General features: G+C 43.2%; 1 long non-coding RNA gene across 1 annotated transcript; it reads left to right on the top strand.

The window, feature by feature from the left end:
- Positions 1–82: 82 nt before the first annotated feature.
- Positions 83–8,505, top strand: LOC146186005 (uncharacterized). Its single transcript, XR_014708063.1, has 5 exons — positions 83–212; positions 2,421–2,557; positions 6,516–6,673; positions 7,587–7,727; positions 8,390–8,505. It is a non-coding gene; the product is annotated as an uncharacterized LOC146186005 (long non-coding RNA).
- Positions 8,506–18,426: the final 9,921 nt, after the last annotated feature.

Below are 18,426 nucleotides of genomic sequence, written 5' to 3'. Positions count from 1 at the left end.
GAACTCCACAAGACACGTGATGGAGCAGCGCGGCGTGCCAGCGCGACTGAAAAAAAAAGAAAGAAAGAAAGAAAGCGAACTCCACAAAACACGTGATGCAGCTTCATGTGTCACGTGATTGCGCGCCGAAACTCCCGTGACTGAGAGGCGGCGTTTGGCTGTTTGGCGACGTCGAGCGTGGAAAATAGTTCTTTCTGCCAGAAATCTTCAATGTAAGTTGACAAACTTTTTCATTCCTTTCTTATAAACGCTTTGCGCATACTCGCGGAAAATTTTGTGTTTCAGAAGTGAGCAGTTTTTACATTACAAGCGTTTAAAAAAGTTAAGTTAAATTGGTTCACAGGAAGGGAAAGGCGCAGTAACTGTCACACTTGCTCTGTGGACACCCGAACCGCGCCGAAGGGAAGGGAGGAAGGTGGGAATGAAAGTGGAAAGAGAGAAAGAGGAGCCGTAGTGGAGGGCTACGGAGTAATTTCGACCACCTGGGGATCTTTAACGTGCGCTGACATCGCACAGCACACGGACGCCACTTCGTTTCGCCTCCATCGAAACGCAGCCGCCGAGGCGGGGTTCGATCCCGGGAACTCCGGCACAGTAGTCGGGCGTCTTACCACTGCACCACCCCGGCGGGGCGCACACAAGCGTTTACCCATTTTTTACTTTGCTGCATACTGCAAGCCCAATGCTCTAGGAAGTTTTTTCATTGTTTAGCGTTTTTATCACCTAGTTAAGTTTTAAAAAGTGATCCTCGATTGTCTGCGGCCTCTTTCCGATCAGTTTGCAACGTAGTTCAGATCTTTAAGGCGTTTTTTTTTTTTTTTTTTTGCGGAGTTATTACTAATTCTTCAAAGGTAAACAACCGCTTGGCCTCGCAGCCATAACCGTCAAATTTCAAATATTGAGAGAGGCCTTGTACTGCGTAAAAGCTATGTAGACGTATAAAACCTGTCATTTTTAAATTCCATCAGATGTGTGCGATCGCTCGCTACCTATCTGTTTTATTTATAGCGTTTCTTCGTTGAGTTATTTGCTAAAGCGCTAACCGCATGCGGCGACAATTCGCGGCGACATGCCGCGCGACGCCGTCGCGCGACGGGTTGAGGGCCGCCAAAGCATTGCCGCTCGTCGCTGTCACTCGGTTTCTGGGTTTTTAGAAAATTTCGAGTGTCGCCCGGAAGCAGCTCGCGAGGCAGCCAATCGCAGAGGGCTTTAGGGTGCTCAACTTCCGTTCAAGCTCAACTTCCGTTCTGGCTTTTTCTTCTTTTATTGCGTGTGAAGTTTGTTTTCCTAGTCCGGTTCGGGCGAAGAACCTGGTGCCTTCACGCGCTCACTTCGTCTGATTCGTGTATATATGAGTGCATCGAGATAATTCAGTAAAAGCTTGGAAGGGTAATAAAAGAAAGAAAAAGGTTAGCGTGGCTAGATATTGTTAATTTCCGAAAGGAGCAGGAGAACGTCACTGCTTGCAATGCAAATCGGCATCGCAGTGTAGTAGCGCACCGCTGCGCTGTGACCCTTTAAAATACGATGTGTTACAAGAAATTGCATCAGTGTCTTATCGTACTTCATGCTGTTTAGTGTTAGAAATGGGATATAGCGTGATTGCATTCCCCTTGACCGAATGACGAGGCGGCGGTAACAGAGCAACGCTGAAAACGCGCCTCTCTGTCGCTGAGACCCGTCGCTCCGTGCGGTATGCACCAGCGACAACGACAGGCGTTGGCGGCGGCGTCGCGCGACGGATCGCTAGGGGTTGTCGCCTCATGCGGTGACCGCACAGTCCATAAGCAACGACTTTCCGCGTAAAATTAGGTTTTTAAGCTTTCCTTTAGAGTAAGCACAGATTGGGGGGGGGGGGGGGGGGGTGATATATAATTTTATTTATAACAATTCACAGACTTCAACGCAGTAATAGTTATATTTATATCCTTAGTAGGTCAGTAGGTATTATTTTAGTACAGGCCCAGTGTTCTTTTTCTTTTTTTTTAACGGAGGCGTGGCAAGTTATGTGGGTCAAGCTGGGCTGTGAATTAAGCGATTAGAGCTTTCAAACTTAGCCTTCTGTTTTGTTTAATTTCTAAGAACCTTTCAGCTTCACAGAGAAACAGCATATTTTGAAAAGTGAATTTCAACTGTGAAAGTTCTTCGTTTATTAATGTTTGACATTGCTGACAAGGGTCCGAATTGAAACAGATGATAGGATCGAGTTTTTTGGTAACTTATGGCATGTGACCTAGAGCTGCTAGGAATTCATTTTCTGAGACAGCTTTTCTTTAGGAGTGTAGGGAAAGTAATGGTATGTTATGGGTTTTGAGAAGCATGGATTTAATGAAGTCTTTCTTTTACTGCATTTACGGCTTGTTTGGCAATAATGCTTGCAGTCCAGCTGATGCAATTGTATTGTCACACTGCTTTTGCAGCAGATTTCATCTGCCATCGAGGGAGTGCTGCCTGAATATGAAGCAGACAGCGTCATGAATCTGTTGAGGCAGTTTATTCTATCAGCCATGGGTGCCCTGCCCTAAAGCATCCTTCCTGTAAAGGAGACATTGAATTGGTAGGTATCACATACTGATGTTTTTTGCATTCATGTGTTTGCTTTATAACTGTAAAATTTTTATTGGTTCATGCTTTGCATTTATTGTTTTCTTTTGAGAGTATAAAGGGCGGATGTGTAACAGGCTTCATTAAAGCAAAGCTTGAAACCAGCTCGGTGTTATATGATTCTTGCTGTGTTTTTAGCGCAAGACTGACATGTTGGTGAATCTTGCTCATAGTCTGCACTAAAGAAAATTTTTCATGGCCTCTTCAGAGCTTTAAAACAGGAGATATACTTAGCTGTTTTATTGCAGTAGTACCTACTATTTCTAGTTGAGGCAAAATTGAGTAAACCTGTGTTTTAATAGCTCAGTGACAAACATGGTTTCATAATATAGCTGACTGCACTGTGCATATGTGTGCATGTTCATGCTGACATTCAGTTACTGTTTATTTAGACTGCCTCAGCATATGTACACATACATTGATGTTTCACTTGAACAAAGTTCAAGGGACCTTAGGAAAAAGTTTGTTGAAATGAAGGTTCATTGGACTGAAATAAATGCGTGGAAGATTGTTTCCATTAGCTTCAAGAAATATTCAGTTCAGTCGTTCAGTCGTGTCCGACTCTTCGTGACCCTATGGACCATGTCACGCCACGCTTTCCGGTCTCTGACTATCTTCCTAACATCACATAATTTCATCTGCAGTGCCTCGAGGATACCATCTAACCATCGCGTTCGCTGCCTACCCCTTCTCCAGCGACCCTCAACCTTTCCCAACATCAAATCTTTCTCCAGCAACTCCTCTCTTCTCATCAGATGACCAAAGTAGCTGAGCTTTAACTTTAGAATTTGACCCTCCAATGAGCAGTCAGGGTTTATGGTCGACAATATCGACTGATTTGATCTTCTGGCAGTCCAAGGAACTCTCAAGAGTCTTCGCCAGCACCACAATTCAAACGCGTCAATTCTTCGGCTGTCAGCCTTTTTCACAGTCCAACTGTCGCATCCATACATCACAGCTGGAAAGACCATAGCGCGAGTTATACGGATCTTGGTTGGCAGACTATTGTCTCTGCCCTTTACTAGGCGGTCAAGGCTAACCATTGCTCTCTTTCCCATAAGCAGGCGTCTCCTAATTTCATGGCTACAGTCTCCTTCCGAGGTAATCTTGGAGCCCAAGAAGAGGAAATCTGTCACAAATTTTTAGGTTGTTCAAATCTTATCTGAGCCAATTTATTTGTCACTGCGCTGATTTGCAAGTGAAGAATGCGTAACCTTTTGCAGCACTTTTGAAAGGACTACAGTGGTTTTGAACTCGATTACTGTGCAAGCTCCTGATAATCTTGCCTATCACAACGGCCTGCTGAGGAGACAAGGCTTTCATTTTCTCCAAGCAGATCATGGTTAACCAAAATGCACACATTTGCAATTCTTGGAGCTAAAGGGCCTGGTAGGGCTGAAGATCTGGCTTTGACTGGCTATGACTGTACAGCTAATTAAGCGTGCAGACAGCTATGGATTCATCTGGTTACAAGCTAGTTTAGACAGCCAATTCACTTTAAAGCTAAATAACGGCCACTTTTCTTCACGCGATAATGAAGAGTGGTTCTTAACATAAAAATATGCTACAAAGAGTGCGGACTGTGCTTTTTTAAGCGCTCAGTATGACTTTGAAGACACAGGATAGCACCGCGGAAAATGTTCGTTGAACTGAAATGAGCAATAACTGAAGTTTGTTAAAATGAAGTGCGTTTGCATAGTGTTCAATAGAGCTTCAGTGGGGGGATTTAATAAAGTTCGTACAACTGAATACATCGTCGAAGTGACGTTCGTTCAAGTGGTATTCTGTTTTTCTGTGACTAAATGAGAACATTTACTTTGCTCAAAGCAACATATACACAAATATTTACTTTCTTGCTAGTCACCAAGATTTGCAATTAACTTCCGAACTCATTTTATTCACAACCTAAATAAATGCATCGTTAACCCTAGAGCCAAATAGTTACTAGCAATAACAAAAGTAATATGTTGATATTTATCTGTTGGAGAACATTTTCTGTTGAATTGTTTTGTGTGTTTTTGAGTTCTGCAAACATGAGGGGGCTTGTTACAGAAGGGGTGGGCTGCAAGACGAAGGGAAGTATCAGTGTGGCGGCCCTTTTGTGTTTATCAAATAATAATGCATTCTAACATGTAAAACAAATGCCTTTACAGCCTGCTAAAAATCTTTTTAAATTGCATGTTTGGGTTCTGCCTGGATAAACATAGATGGCAGAGAGAGATCTTTCTTCCATGGGGTGTGAACTGTATTTTGTGCAGAAAGCCAGAGGCTGTCGAACATGTGTTTATAGATTGTTGTGATTGGGTTTTTTGGGGGCAATATCCTACAGTGAACTTTGCTCAAAGATGTCCCTTTAAACCCCCATGGAATTTGGTTCTCAGGTGTTGAAAATTACAACAGTGTTCTGTAAGATATGATAAGGCTATTAAGCTTGCATAGCGCATGGAAGCGCCGAATGGCTGTTTGCCATGCTCATCTTTATTATCAGACCTATCCAAGAGTATAATGAGGGTTTTGTCCAAGAGATGATGTTTTGAAAGCTCAGCCATGTGTACCTGTGTTTATCAATGTAGTTGAAAAAGTGATCAGTTTGAATGCGATAATTAGAGGTATTGTATCTAAACTAGCTCTCGGCCAGCCTGTAGTGCTTGTGAAAAGGCAACAGTGACAAGAAGGGTGTTTTGCTAGAGCTTTTAAAACTCTTAATTCTGTGCAGCTCTGCTTTAGTACATGCATTGTCTCCTGTACATGGCTAGTTAAATGATTTCTGTTCATTTTATTACAAAATGTCATTCTAAATATTTAGATAAGCTTGCTCACCTCTATTGTTTGTTTGCATTGTGTTCACGCATGCTATAGCTGGAAATGATGCAGTATAAGTTACAAGTAAATAAATAAAAGGAGCAGCAACTACATTTCCTTCGTCCGCACATTTTTAAGAAACATACATGGGCTCATTAGATTTTAGTGTTATTTGAAACTGTGTTTGATAGTGAAAGATCTTCCTGTCATTACATAGAAATCTTTCAGAAACTTCTGAAATAGTTTGATACCTGGTGATGTGGAGGTTGACTTCCCAGACAGAAATGTATTCCTATAGTTCAAAATGTCTAAATGTGCGCCTGACGGAGCACTCCAATTCTCTGGGAGAGAAGGCGAGTTCTAATCTTGCGCTACATGTGCAATCCAGAGAGTGTAAGTCGGAGCATGACCCGTCACTTTGTGCGCCTGACTTCAATAATACGGGTGTAGTTTACAGCAATGGTAATCAACTCTGCAGAGAGTTCGTTGAAGCATTTTACATTGCTAAAGCCGAGGACAAGTGTGTGGCTAAGGCGTCTGTTAGCCTTCATTGTAAGGAACTTCATCTATTAGAAAAGTCGTTAGTTAGGCCTTGACTTGGAATTGGCTTTGAATTTTCTTCTTCATCTTCTTCCCAATTTCCTGCCATTCCACCGGTTGGGTTGTGCGCGAGCTTTTCGGAAAGAGTCTTCGTTGTTTTCTTCTTATCAATAACATTCAGTTGATAGTCCAGCCTTGTCCTGCCCTCCTCTTTTCTGTGTCTCGTCTTTTGGCTGGTGCAGTATGAACTTATACCAACGTGCCCAGTCGTCAACCTTGTTGTATTCCTATAGTACCGTATGCATGCACAATAAATAAACGTAACCCCTTGCATATACACTGAATCTTCCACTCTAGAAGAGAATTTTGTGCACAAGCATTTTACTGTAGTTTGCCTCTGTGGAGCATTGTATTTCTAATTCTGTGCTCTTTTTATGCTGTTACTCAGCAACATATGAAGTATTCCTTGTTTGTTTCTGTTACTTGTGCATTTGACTTTTCCTTTTTTTTATTATTCGAAATAACTTTCTTCGTGCTGTTCTGACTAGTGTTTTCGTATGCATATGCAGTCCTCTTGATGCTTCATTGAGCCATATCTGGAGACTCCCTGTTGCCGTGGTCTGTGCCGACAAGTAAAAACTAGGCAACCTGACTTCCGGGACAAGTAGCAGTGGGACGTAGCTGCATGGTTTCTTCAGCATCCATGTGGATTTCATATAAAAGACAGGTATTTCTTCTATATTTGACTTTCATATGTGATCAAGATTTTACCTTGGTGACAAGCTCTTGAAGGAAAGGATGGACATTTATGGCACTTTCTTAATTTCTTACTCTCGGGAATACACTATTACGACTTGTTAACTGCATATGTAGCAAAAATTATGTGTGACTGCATATTCCAGCAGTAAGCTGCATGATTTTTTAAGGATGAAATAACTTAGCTCCTATTGTCGGTAGCCTACTATTGACGAGCCAAAGCAGGCAATATTAGGCACCAAAAAGTGATTATGCGGGGCCGGGTGGGTTTTAATGAGACAAGCTCTCCACATTTTAAGCCTTTGTACAAGTCCAACGTGCCTCCCTGAATGTGTCTGGGACACATGCAAGTCTTGTATCCTCAAAAGGACCTTGTCTAAATTTAAATAAAAGTAGCGCCAACCTATTTTGAGTACGACCAGTTCAGCAGTAAGCTCAAAATTGAAGCAAAAAGGCATTCATGTCCTGTGCGATGTCAGTGCACGTTAAAGAGCCCCAGCTCGTCAAACGCTCTGAAGTCTTCCCCTACAGCATCTTATAGCCTGGGTTGCTTTGGGATGTTAAACCACATAAGCCAAACCAGTCATTTTTTACCACCCCATCCGACTTGTCTTTCCACGTATCTCCAAACGATAGTGCCTACATAAGACTTGCCACTATTCCTGAGATTACCTAGATTATTATGTATTTATGTATTTCATGATTATGTAATTTTCCTCAGTGGAGCATTGCGTTTTCAATTCTGGGCTTTTCATGCTGTCACTCAGCAACCATATGAAATACTCCTCCTATGTTTCTTGTACTTGTGCATTTGACTTTTCCTTTATTATTCAAAAAATCTTTCTTCCTGCTGTTCTGACTAGTGTTCTCATATGTACATGCAGTCCTCTTGTTGCTTCATTCGACCATATCTGGAGACACCCTGTTGCCGTGGTCTGTGCCGACAAGTAACAAGGCAACCTGACTTCCTGGACAAGTAGCAGTGGGACGTAGCAGCATCCATGTGGACTTCTTATAAAAGAAAGGTATTCTAAATTTTGCTTTCATATGTGATAAAGATTTTACCTTGGTGACAAGCTCTTGAAAGGAAAAGATGGGCATGAGTGGCACTTTCTTATTTTCTTACTCTCTGGGAATACACTATTGAGACTTGTTACCTGCATATGTAGCAAAAAGTATGTGTGACCGCATATTGTAGGCTAACTATAATATACTTCATCATTCCCTATTATCGCTCTTGTATTCCCCTAGGTGCTTGGTGTAGCTGGTCTCCTTCAGTAATTACTTATGTGTGTGTGTCATCTGCTATGGCAAACATAGCCATCACTCAGGAAAAATGGGAGCAAACAGGCATAGTGGCATCACTTGCTGGTAGCATGCACCAAAATGTATGTATACATACTGATACGTTGCCGCTCAACATGTGTATTTGCTTGATGTAGCAAATGGCAGAGGAGAGAGTTTATCTGATGATATAGAGGATCAAAAGGAATACAACTAAACACAGCAATAGTCTCTCTCCTGAGGGTGTTTTGCAGGTACTAGTTTGTACAGAAAGTGGTTGGAAACCAGTTAGCATATTTTGAGGAAAAACAGGCATCTGAGTGAAGAGAGATGTGTGTGTGATGCTAGCACAAAGCGTGCAAAATTGGCAGAAAAATTTTGAGCATGTATATTTCTTTTCTAGGTGACACCGTGATAAATTTTGATATGGCTGGTACATCAAACACACAATGTCGTTGCCGTCGGAAACCAAGTGTTTCTGTGTCAAGGGTTTGTGCAATAAATGAAGGTATGAATTTGCATCTGTTTCTTTTGCCACTCTCACTTTTCACGAAATATTACATGCATGTGAATAGTGAGTAAAATACACATTATTATTGGACACTTGAAATATAGTTAGCATAACACAAGGTATTAATACTTTGTATGAACACGATTCTTTTAAATAACGGTGGCCAATTATCGGAACACAGTCGTTACAGTGTCCATATACGCTATCAATAGGCTAATCATAGGAGGTATAAATACGTTCTATGTAAATACATTCTATTCAATCACGGTGGCCAATTGTCGGAAGGGAGATCATACATAGAGCATACGTGTTCTAAAGACTTTCTTTTGATGGTCGATAGCTTCTATGATCATATTGTCTAAAGACATCGCATAAAGTGATCATAGACATTTTTTGTAAGGGCTTTAACATAAATAAAATTTCCGTAATCAGTTTTTCTGGCATATATACAAAATATTTTGTTTAAACGATATTCATTACATCAAGAAAAATCTATCTTCCAAATTTCTGAAAAACACACCGTTCGCCCCGCCGCGGCGGAACAGTGGTTAGGGCGCTAGACGGCTGTACCCAAGGATGTAGGCTAGGATGTAGAATGTGATATAGGCCACGTCTGCCGTTTTTCGCTGGTGTCGTAATGCTAGGCGCCCGTGTCCTGTGTGATGTCAGTGCACATTAAAGAACCCCAGGTGATTGAAATTTCCGAAGCCCTCCACTACAGCCTCCCTCATAGTATCAGTCGCTTTGGGAGTTTAAACCCCACAAGCCAAACCATTTGTTCTGGTCCTATTACTAGGGTGAGCCAAAAGTTCTGAAAGAGAGGCGCAAGAGAAGAAAGGGCTGTTGCGTCCGCCTATGCGTTTTCAGCAAGACCAGTGGGGCAAGGTTGAAAGAACCGATATAAATAGTCGTCGCCTGGCAATTGGCATTTCAGCAGGGAAAGACTGAATTACGAGGGATTTTGGCAGCGAAGCCCGAGTTGACAGCGAGTTACCGCCGGGTGATAGGAGCTGACGACGCAGGTAGGGATGAGCTGGTTAGGCCTCGTGAAGTAATACTTTTGGGCAGAAAATGACGGAATGTACAGTGGGCAAAGTTCGCACCGTCACGTAGTAGGGAGTATAGGTATCAGCATGAAATGCTCATTATCACCCTGGGATATTCTTGAGACTGTGTCTTGCCTGCCAGACACAACCATCTATGCGCAGCGTAGCTCAGGCGGCAGAGTAGAATGTACGGAGACACTACCCTCCGCTTTAACTTTCATCGCTCACTGAGCTATGGAGTGCTTCGCGCCGCGCCTAACTGGTTGCTTACATTGAGGTTGACGTACCCATGTTTTGGATAGGATATGAGGGCCCTTTGCGACACCGTTTTGAGACTACTATTGGACATATATTGCGTGGCGTAGGACATTATTAAAGTTACTGCCAATCCTAATTGTCGTTTGCGAAGCAGCCAATGATATTGGCAGGCTCCAGAGAAGTTTACTTTGCGTATAATAGCGCCCTAACGCACAGTCTACGCATAGGAACAAAACGTTTTTGAGTCATCCGCAATGCAGCTAAATGCTACCTGTCTTCGCTTATCGGCATGAACTTTCTCACTGTATCGAAGGCGCACCTTTCTGCATGCCAATAAATGGGATACGTAGAAGAAAATCAGTCGAGAAACATTGTCAGCTACATGGCGTGGTTCTGACGGTTCAGATTATAGCTATTCATTTCTAGCAACGAAGCTTATCAGGAAAGCAGCTTGGAGACTCCCCATCAGCGATTTTTATGCGGTGCCAGGGCACTGTATGTTGCCTGTGGCCTTATTGTGACATCGTAGCCATTTTCTTTTTTGTTTTTTGTTCTTTGCGCGCGCCGAGGGAGCGCTGCATGGGACTTTTTTCGCCCACTGCAAAATATATGAGCTGGAGGAGGGGGAGGAACAAAGCGAAAATAAACTAAAGAGCAGAATAAATGTTAAGTTTGACAAAAGTCTTGGTCTACGCGTTAAGAGGGATGAGCGTGTCCCGAGTAGCCTGAACGTGGCCAAATTATTGAACTCTATCAAAGTGTCTTTGTATCTTACTCATTGCTGTTTTTTAACAGATTTCTTTTGAAATAGTTATGTAGCTGTAAACACTGACGATGCAGCACCATCCTTTCGCAATGTTAGAAATGATAGACCTCTAAGGTCGGCTGTGCCACACATTGGGTTTAGCTTCGCTACGACACATCAAAGTTGTGTAGAGCTGGCTTTCATGCGTCACAATGATGTTTTTATGAGAATGAGTACGCGTACCTAAAACGTATTGTTCGCCGCTGTGTGGCACTCTTAGGAATACATTAAATTCAAGTTTGTTAGATAATTAGCCAGAATAAATTATGCACTTTTTTTTAGTTCACAGTAGGACCAAACATATTTCGCTGACTAATAGAGAGGGTACATAAAATGCAGAAAGAATCTTTTCCGTGAATGTATCCCATACGTGCTTCTAGCATCTTAAGAAAAATGCGAAATAAGAACAAAAATGTTTGCTCGCTTTTTGCGATATCGCATTAAAGCGACGCGAAAAGCGTTTTGAATCAACGACGTGTGCGCAGTCGCCTGCTCTATTTTTTTTTTGTTATTTTGAAGGCTTTCTTTAAATGTTGGAAAACAGCCACTCGAGTGGTAAATGATAAAAAAAGCTGGATGGATTTCTTAACCCTATAGAGGTTGCTTAACAGAACGCCTTGCGTCCGACAGGGAATATTTAGAAATTGGGTCATAATTCCTAATTACTTATCTAATTTTATGAACTATAAAGTTTCTCTGGCGAGCACCAGATAGCGACATTGTTCATTTAGTTTCACCTAGCAACTGCGTTCCTTTTTCTTTAATCCTTGCCTCACCTTGTCCAAAACAACCTGAACGCAACCGCCATTGTCGCCGTAATAATAAGTTAAAATAATATAATATCATCATCCATTTGGTTAATTGGCAGTTCTAGACAAATGAATGTTATCTGCAATTTTAGCGCCTAGTTCATTTACCGTCTTTTTACACTTTTTTTTTTCTATTTAGCGATTCAGCATCTGACTTCAGTTTGAGGTCATTTGAGGTGAAATTGATCAGGGTCACTAGTATTGTCTTTAAAATACTGGTGATGTCACCTCAGGAGAATTCAGTCTCAGCTGGTCAGGTTGAGGTTGAGTCAGATTATAAAATTTTGTTTGAGGTTGAGGCGAGGTCGAAGCCTTCGAGGTCGAATGTCCACCTCTTACTGCGGGGGCGACAAAAACCAGATATAAAAGTATTTCGTGTATAATAGAACAGGCAAATGACTTGTTTAAACATAAAAAATAATGCACAGCATTGATGAATAATAAACCTGTTGACGCACTGAAAAGTCGTTTAAGCGTGTTTTTTTTCCTAAATTACTTTTTGGGCATGCGTATACGCATGTATGATTTATATACACTCAACTCCAATGCATAGCGAAAGCTATGATCTTGTTTCAAACTGTCTACAGACGCTGTATTTTTAAACCTATTGAAGCAAGTTTATAAATATGTTTCGTGTTTAAAAAGAGAATGCATATTCCTGTGTACCAAAAAAGTGAGCAGGGACGTCGATAAGTTGATAGAAAGAATATTAGCGCATTAGAACTTCACACTTCATACCCGTCAGTGCAAAGTTGATAAAGCATTGTGTAGGACATGTTAATAATGAAAATACATCGCTCTGTGAGTTAAAATGATATTTTCACCAGTTTGTTTCAACATTTTTTTTTCTACAATAATTCAGCCAGAGCTGTTACTTTAATCTTTAATTACTGATAAATCCTAATTAACTTTAACAACATTATCTAGTTCTTGTCCTGAAGATCAAGCCAAGCATGTAGGCAATAAAGAAACATCATTACACTATCAGAACATGCAGCCCACGCTGAAGAAAGGGAGTACTCTTTTACTGTTTCATATCGATTTGCAAAAACCGCAGATTGAAAAAAAAAAAAAGTAATAGAGAAAAAAAAAAAGACTGAGTAACCCGGAAATGTCCGTGGGTTTTGGGTTTTCCGAAAGAGTAGTGGCAAAGTACAGCATAAGTAAACATTTGAAGATAATTCTTGAAGAAACGATGAAGAAGCAAAAAGTGGGAGATGGATATTGTTTTCTTGTTATAAGTTGCCTTTCCAATGAAACGCAAAAAGGGACGACAACTTTAAACATGAAGTTATCCTATGGAAGCGTGAGTTTAGGCCAGAAAAGTAGTGCCAATGGGGTTTATTTTTTTTTTAAGAATTGTGAAAATGGTAAGACGTAAGCCAGCCGGGGAAGCGAGCAAGAAGCAGTTGGGGGGAGGGCGTAGGGACCGGCGGTGGCGGTGGCGGGTAACAGAACCTGTAGAATCGTAAGCCAAAGCCGAGCGGTTGTTCTCTTCTACTGGTTCAGTTCAGGCAGTGCCCAGTGCGCCATATATGGTCGTCTACACATCCGGTCTCGGGATCATTACTTCTGGTGCCGGCAAAGGCCGGGCACGTGGAAAATTGCCGCCGCTTCCAAGACTCCAGACACAAACAAAGAAGGCATTCGGCCACTAAATAGAATGGAGCGAAACAACACTCTAGAAAGAGATAAGAAGAAAGACACACGGTTATGAGAAGTCCCGATTCCCTATTGGCTTATAAGTGGACCCGGGGGCTATAAATGGGAAGATATCTTTCCTTGTTTCCTTAGGGTTGAGGACGTAATTCGTGACGTTTTCCACGGCAAGGCAGCAATTGGATTCACTGTTGCGTATACAGGCGGCCGGTTTAAGTGCAGTAAGGAGGCTTGGACTCGAGGAGAGGCTGCTCTTGATAGCGCCCGTAACAGTCAGTTCCCTCTTAGGGAATGAAAAAGGGAAAATCAGGAGACCGGTCGACTACAGTAGAAAGCAGTTGGGAAAACGCCACTGTTGGGCACGGTGTAAGCTCTAGCTCTTATTTTATTGCCGCCGCTTCCGCTGCCGTAAAACGATATCGTATAAGACTCGGGAGCGAATTCTTACACTGCTCTCGGATACGAGGCTTCTTGCATTTGGGGGAAGAACGGCTCCTCTGCTCCGTTTCCGGGTGATTTTAGGTCGAATATAAATGTGTATGGCCAATGAATACCGAAGAAGAACAAGAGAAGGCATCCGGAAGTCACGCTTCTGGGAACGCTTCTGTACGCTTCTGTGCTGCAGATAGGATCGCCGAATCGTTTGTTTTCGGTTACGATGAAGACAGTGACAGGGAACGGAAAACTGTTTCTGCCCCCGTCGCCTGTCGGCACTTCAACAATGTTCGCCGTTGCCAGCCTGCGACTGTTTCCGGAGCCGAGAATCGGCCCTTCTTATTTCAAGTTTTCATTTTCTGCTTTTTTAATTTATCCAGCCTTATGTATTCGATAGAAATGATCGTGCCAGAAGCGCCAGAGAGCAGAAAAGCAATAGAACGTTTTTTTTTTTTTTTTTCGGATTAAATTTGTATTGCCTCGTGCTACTCCCGCGTTTCCCGCCTGCTGAAAAATGGAAATATTTATGAGCTTCTGCAAAAGTGGCAGAGTTTATTGCGGGTATCTGGAAACGCGGGATCTCATAGATAGCACGTCGCAATGACACTTCATCAGGCACATTGTGAAGACCAGAGTATGCCGTAAACAATTTCCGCGAACTGCTTCCCCGGGTAAAGAGATTCTGTAGTAGAAAGTATTCACTTTAACAACGCTATCCAATTTTTCAAAACGTGGGTAGTGACAGAATTACGCTACCAAGTATTCATGTCAGCAGTCAGAAAGTTGAAAATAATTGCTACCACATGCTTGCGGCGCTCATTACTAACCGTTAAATAGCTATTAAGACATCAATTTGTGATAAAGTAATAGATGCGTTGCGCTCTCTTTTGAGTTTATCCCCTTCCCGCATACTGACTGGTAAGGATAATAGAGATTACCGAAATGTCAGTGCCTGGGAGTTGTGTTCGCAAAAAAAAAAAAAATGTTTTTATATAAGGAACAAACACGCTACAGCAGTTCTCAGCGTAGTTCCGTCACAATTAGCAATAGCGCAGGTCCAGAGCTAGAACAAGGGACATGAGTGCACACACTATGTACTCGTAAAAAGGTGCTAGTGCCACCTGGCGAGATATAGCATCTCTTTAAAATTGTCAGCTCGCCCAAAATTTCACTTTCTTCATATACTTCCGCGCGAAGACTGGGGAGGACAGATCGGCCCTGATTATATGCTGTCCGCATCCTAAAAGGCTGAGTCAATATCGACATTCTTTCAGGGTGGAGTAATGGTGACGCCTGCGAAATTGTCAGGCACTGGAGCTGCGAATTCTGGGAAGCAGACTAATTTGTCCCGCTAAGGTGCGACGGCAACTTTCGAGGTCTAGCACCGTCGCTTGTGGCCGACATGCCTCCCTTTCAGTGTGCTGGCCTTGGTGAAAATGTTTCCGCGCTCCCACGATTCCTTATTTTTCATGAGGAAGCTCATCTGGAGTAGTAGTCATGTCAGTGGAGGTGCTGCTGCATGGAGAGTTATGCACGGAGCCTATATATAAGGAAGAGACCTTAACAACTTGTCCAACGGATGTCCGACTGATAAGCAATGAGACATCATGGCATGTGGATCGAGGCGAAAACTTTATTGTAAACCGTCTGCGAAAGGCCGAGTCCAAATATGTGCTTTAGCCTTCAGGTCTCACTTTGATAAATACGTGACATACAAAACACGCTGCGAACATTGTTAGCTTTCATTTGCGTTGGCGCCGCTCATGCTGTGTAGCTCCAGCCTACAGCTGGAATCCGGTGTTCCTGGATATGTTGTTAGTTAATGCACTGAGCAGTGTGTATAAAGATCAGCTTATATCTGACGAACTTTCGTGTGTCTCTTTTTGGTAGGCGCTGTGACGTTTGATGTGAGATTGGTGGTTTGTTTTTCTAAGTGCGGGCTGTTTCAAGGTGTTCTTTCTCTTGGAAATAGTCGTGTGTGGCGCTTTTTAGCCGAAACAGTGAAACAACTTGCGTTCTCGAACTCCGGAAACAAGAAAAAAAGACTGGTTTCGTTTAACGGTGTTGCAAAAAGTCACTGTTACGAGAACTTCTTTCGCGCCTGCTGACGGCGCCCGCAAATTAATCAACCTGTTGCAGCAGAACCGTCTTCTCGGTAAAAACAATGCTCAAGGCACTTTAGGAAGAAATGGTGCTATCATCTACAAGGAAGTATCATTTAAAGCAGCAACTGACAGCTGTGGGAAGCAGGGAGGGGGGGAGGAGGGTTAGGAGGTGTTGCAAGCCGCAGAGATCGATGTAAATGGAGACGTAGCAACCTCCATAGGAACTGACCTATATGGCTTGCACCAATGTGACATCCGACAATTTTTTCTTCAATCCATCGTCAAATGGCCTCTGAAGACAGCTGACCTTGTGTGAAACATTTGTGGCGTCCGATCGACTCTGACAGCTTGACATTGAAGTTGTTAGTGAAAACGCGGACGTGACCTTCAGAGTCCACATACCGCTGTTAAGCGTTTCGGCAGGAGCATGCAACGTTAATATGGTGTCGTATGTGCGCTGCTGAACTGGCAGCACAAATGTAGGCACGTCGTGAGCCACGTTCAAGTTAAGGAGACCACCTTTGTTGAAACTTCTTGAGCCGAATCTTGACCACGCTACTTGAGGACTTGTGGATAGGTCACATCGTCACCAGTATTAATCACGAAATGCTTTTAGCTCCCTTTGACGGTCACCTTGAAGCGAAGTCGAGATAAAATCTAAAATAAACGTCAGTGCACCTGTTTGGTCATCCTGGAACTGAAAGGTGGCCATCTCTGCTTTGATGTGCTGCGCCGGTTACTCATGGAGTTTCCACATTTAGCAGGCATATGTATCCACCATCGGGGAGCAGCGTAACGCGCTAATTCTCCTTTATTCTTGTCAGGCATGCTTCGTATCGTGGCAGCGTACGCTTCTGTATCGTTCTGCATTTAAATGCCGTCACCGCCGCTGGAGCTTGATGATGAAACGGGAGTTAGGAGCATCTTGCTGAAAGTGATGAATTTGCGCATTATGCGCCACAGCAGAATACTCCCGCCCTTGTCGGCAACGAGCTACGCCCGTAACCATTCGATGCTTACATCAACTCTCCGTTACGGGAGCGGCAGTATATGTTTCTGTAAAGTGATAGCCGCTATTAGTTTCTTAAGGAATTGTGTACTCTAGCATTTGCTTGATGGCGCAGTTCGATGGATTACGCTACCCTCCTTCTAGCAAGAAGGAAACACATCCGGTACCGCATTTGTGCTCTCATCCCTGTATATGCGGTAACCCTTCCTCGAGGCCTTATTCCCTTATCCTTGCAGAGGAGTTTCCTTCGGAGGCTACGTAGCGGGGTTGCCCTCGAGTGACGGAGGTGGCGTCACCTGGACGTGGCTTTAATTTCCACGCTTACAAGCTTGACAGAGGTGCTTTGTGTGCAAATTCCAAAATAATTTGGCAGATAGTTAGTCTATTGCGGGTTTGCCCTGCTCTGAAGCCAACCAATATTCGCCACCTGGCCGCTGCGGGTCGCCCGACGAACGTTCGGTCTTCATATATTTCGTGGACGCGGGAGCCTCATCATCAGTCTTTCCAGGGCTTCAATCGACCAGCCAACCTGTTTTCATTCATTCAATGCTCCCCCCCCCCCCCCCCCACTTATTTTTTATTCCTTTAGCAAATCGCCCTATGACCTGCAGCAATAAACAACTTTACCAAAAAGTAATGCCGAAAGTTGGGCGAGCTGGTTAACGTTCATGATGGAAAATAGCGCAAAAAAGGGGACATGAAGGACAGAAGGACGACACGGACCAAAAAGCGCGAGGAGCAAACACACATGCTTCGCCGTTGTTTTCAGGTGCACCGCATTCACTCAATTCTAAGCGCCCGCCTTCTTCACGATCACGATGCCCAAAATGAGGGGGGCGGGGGGGGGGGGGGGAATCGCAGATATAAACAATCTAAAATACCTCCCCCCCCCCCACTTTATTTTTCGCATCGATAACTTTCAAGACGGGTGAAAAAAATAAAAATTTACTATGCAAACGCTTTCAGCAAATGCGAGTGGATTGGCTTAAAATTCAAGCTACGACAGCCCTCTTCAAACTAATTCCAACTTCCGCTACGGATGCCACACAGTTAATACTGTGGGAAGGCATACAAAACCGGCTCTCACTTGCATTTTCCCTCCCGGCTACGCCGCAGCAGCGACGGAGAAGCGTGCGGCCTCTCCTCTCCAGATCACGTGGACAGCCTCCTTCCAACCTCTCTTGTCTGCTCCGGCGGCGGCACGCGCTGTTGGCTTGCTGTGGCTGGGCGTGGAGTGTCTGCCTCACTTCTCGGGGGACATGTGCACTTACGATTAATGACATCAATTGAAGGTGTATATGTCATCGATTAGAATTTTCTATCGCAAACTAACCTCCATCTTGGTTACCTCAGGTTATTAAATGGGAAGCGCGATATTATGAAACCAGCCCGAACGTTACGCAAAGAACAGTTGCGTCAAAAATTTGATACGGAATCACGTGAATATTTTTTCTGGCCCGTTGGGAACAATGCCTAGTTTTTCACGACAATTCTGGAATACGCCGACGGGTTTTCGGCACTACGAGATCAGTATCCTTTCGAATAAAAGTGATTAATGAAATTATTCCTAATTGGCAGGTACTTAGAATAAGCTCTGGAAATACTTTGGTATGAGCTAGTCAATTGGTTCGACATGTTCGAAACAGAATTAAATACAGCGCGATTTGAATAAGGAAAAGAAGAAACGTAAACGAACAGGGGTGGAGCCAGTCCTGTTAGTTTGCGTTTTTTCTCGTCCTCGTTTCAATCGCGCCGTTTTATGTTTCAAACAAAAGAATTATTCGCTCATGTCTACACAGAAAT

The sequence above is a fragment of the Amblyomma maculatum genome, chromosome 6, assembly GCF_055883805.1.
Source record: "Amblyomma maculatum isolate TAMU_Amacu chromosome 6, ASM5588380v1, whole genome shotgun sequence".
Lineage (NCBI taxonomy): Eukaryota > Metazoa > Arthropoda > Arachnida > Ixodida > Ixodidae > Amblyomma > Amblyomma maculatum.
This window is presented reverse-complemented; position numbering and strand designations above follow the sequence as displayed.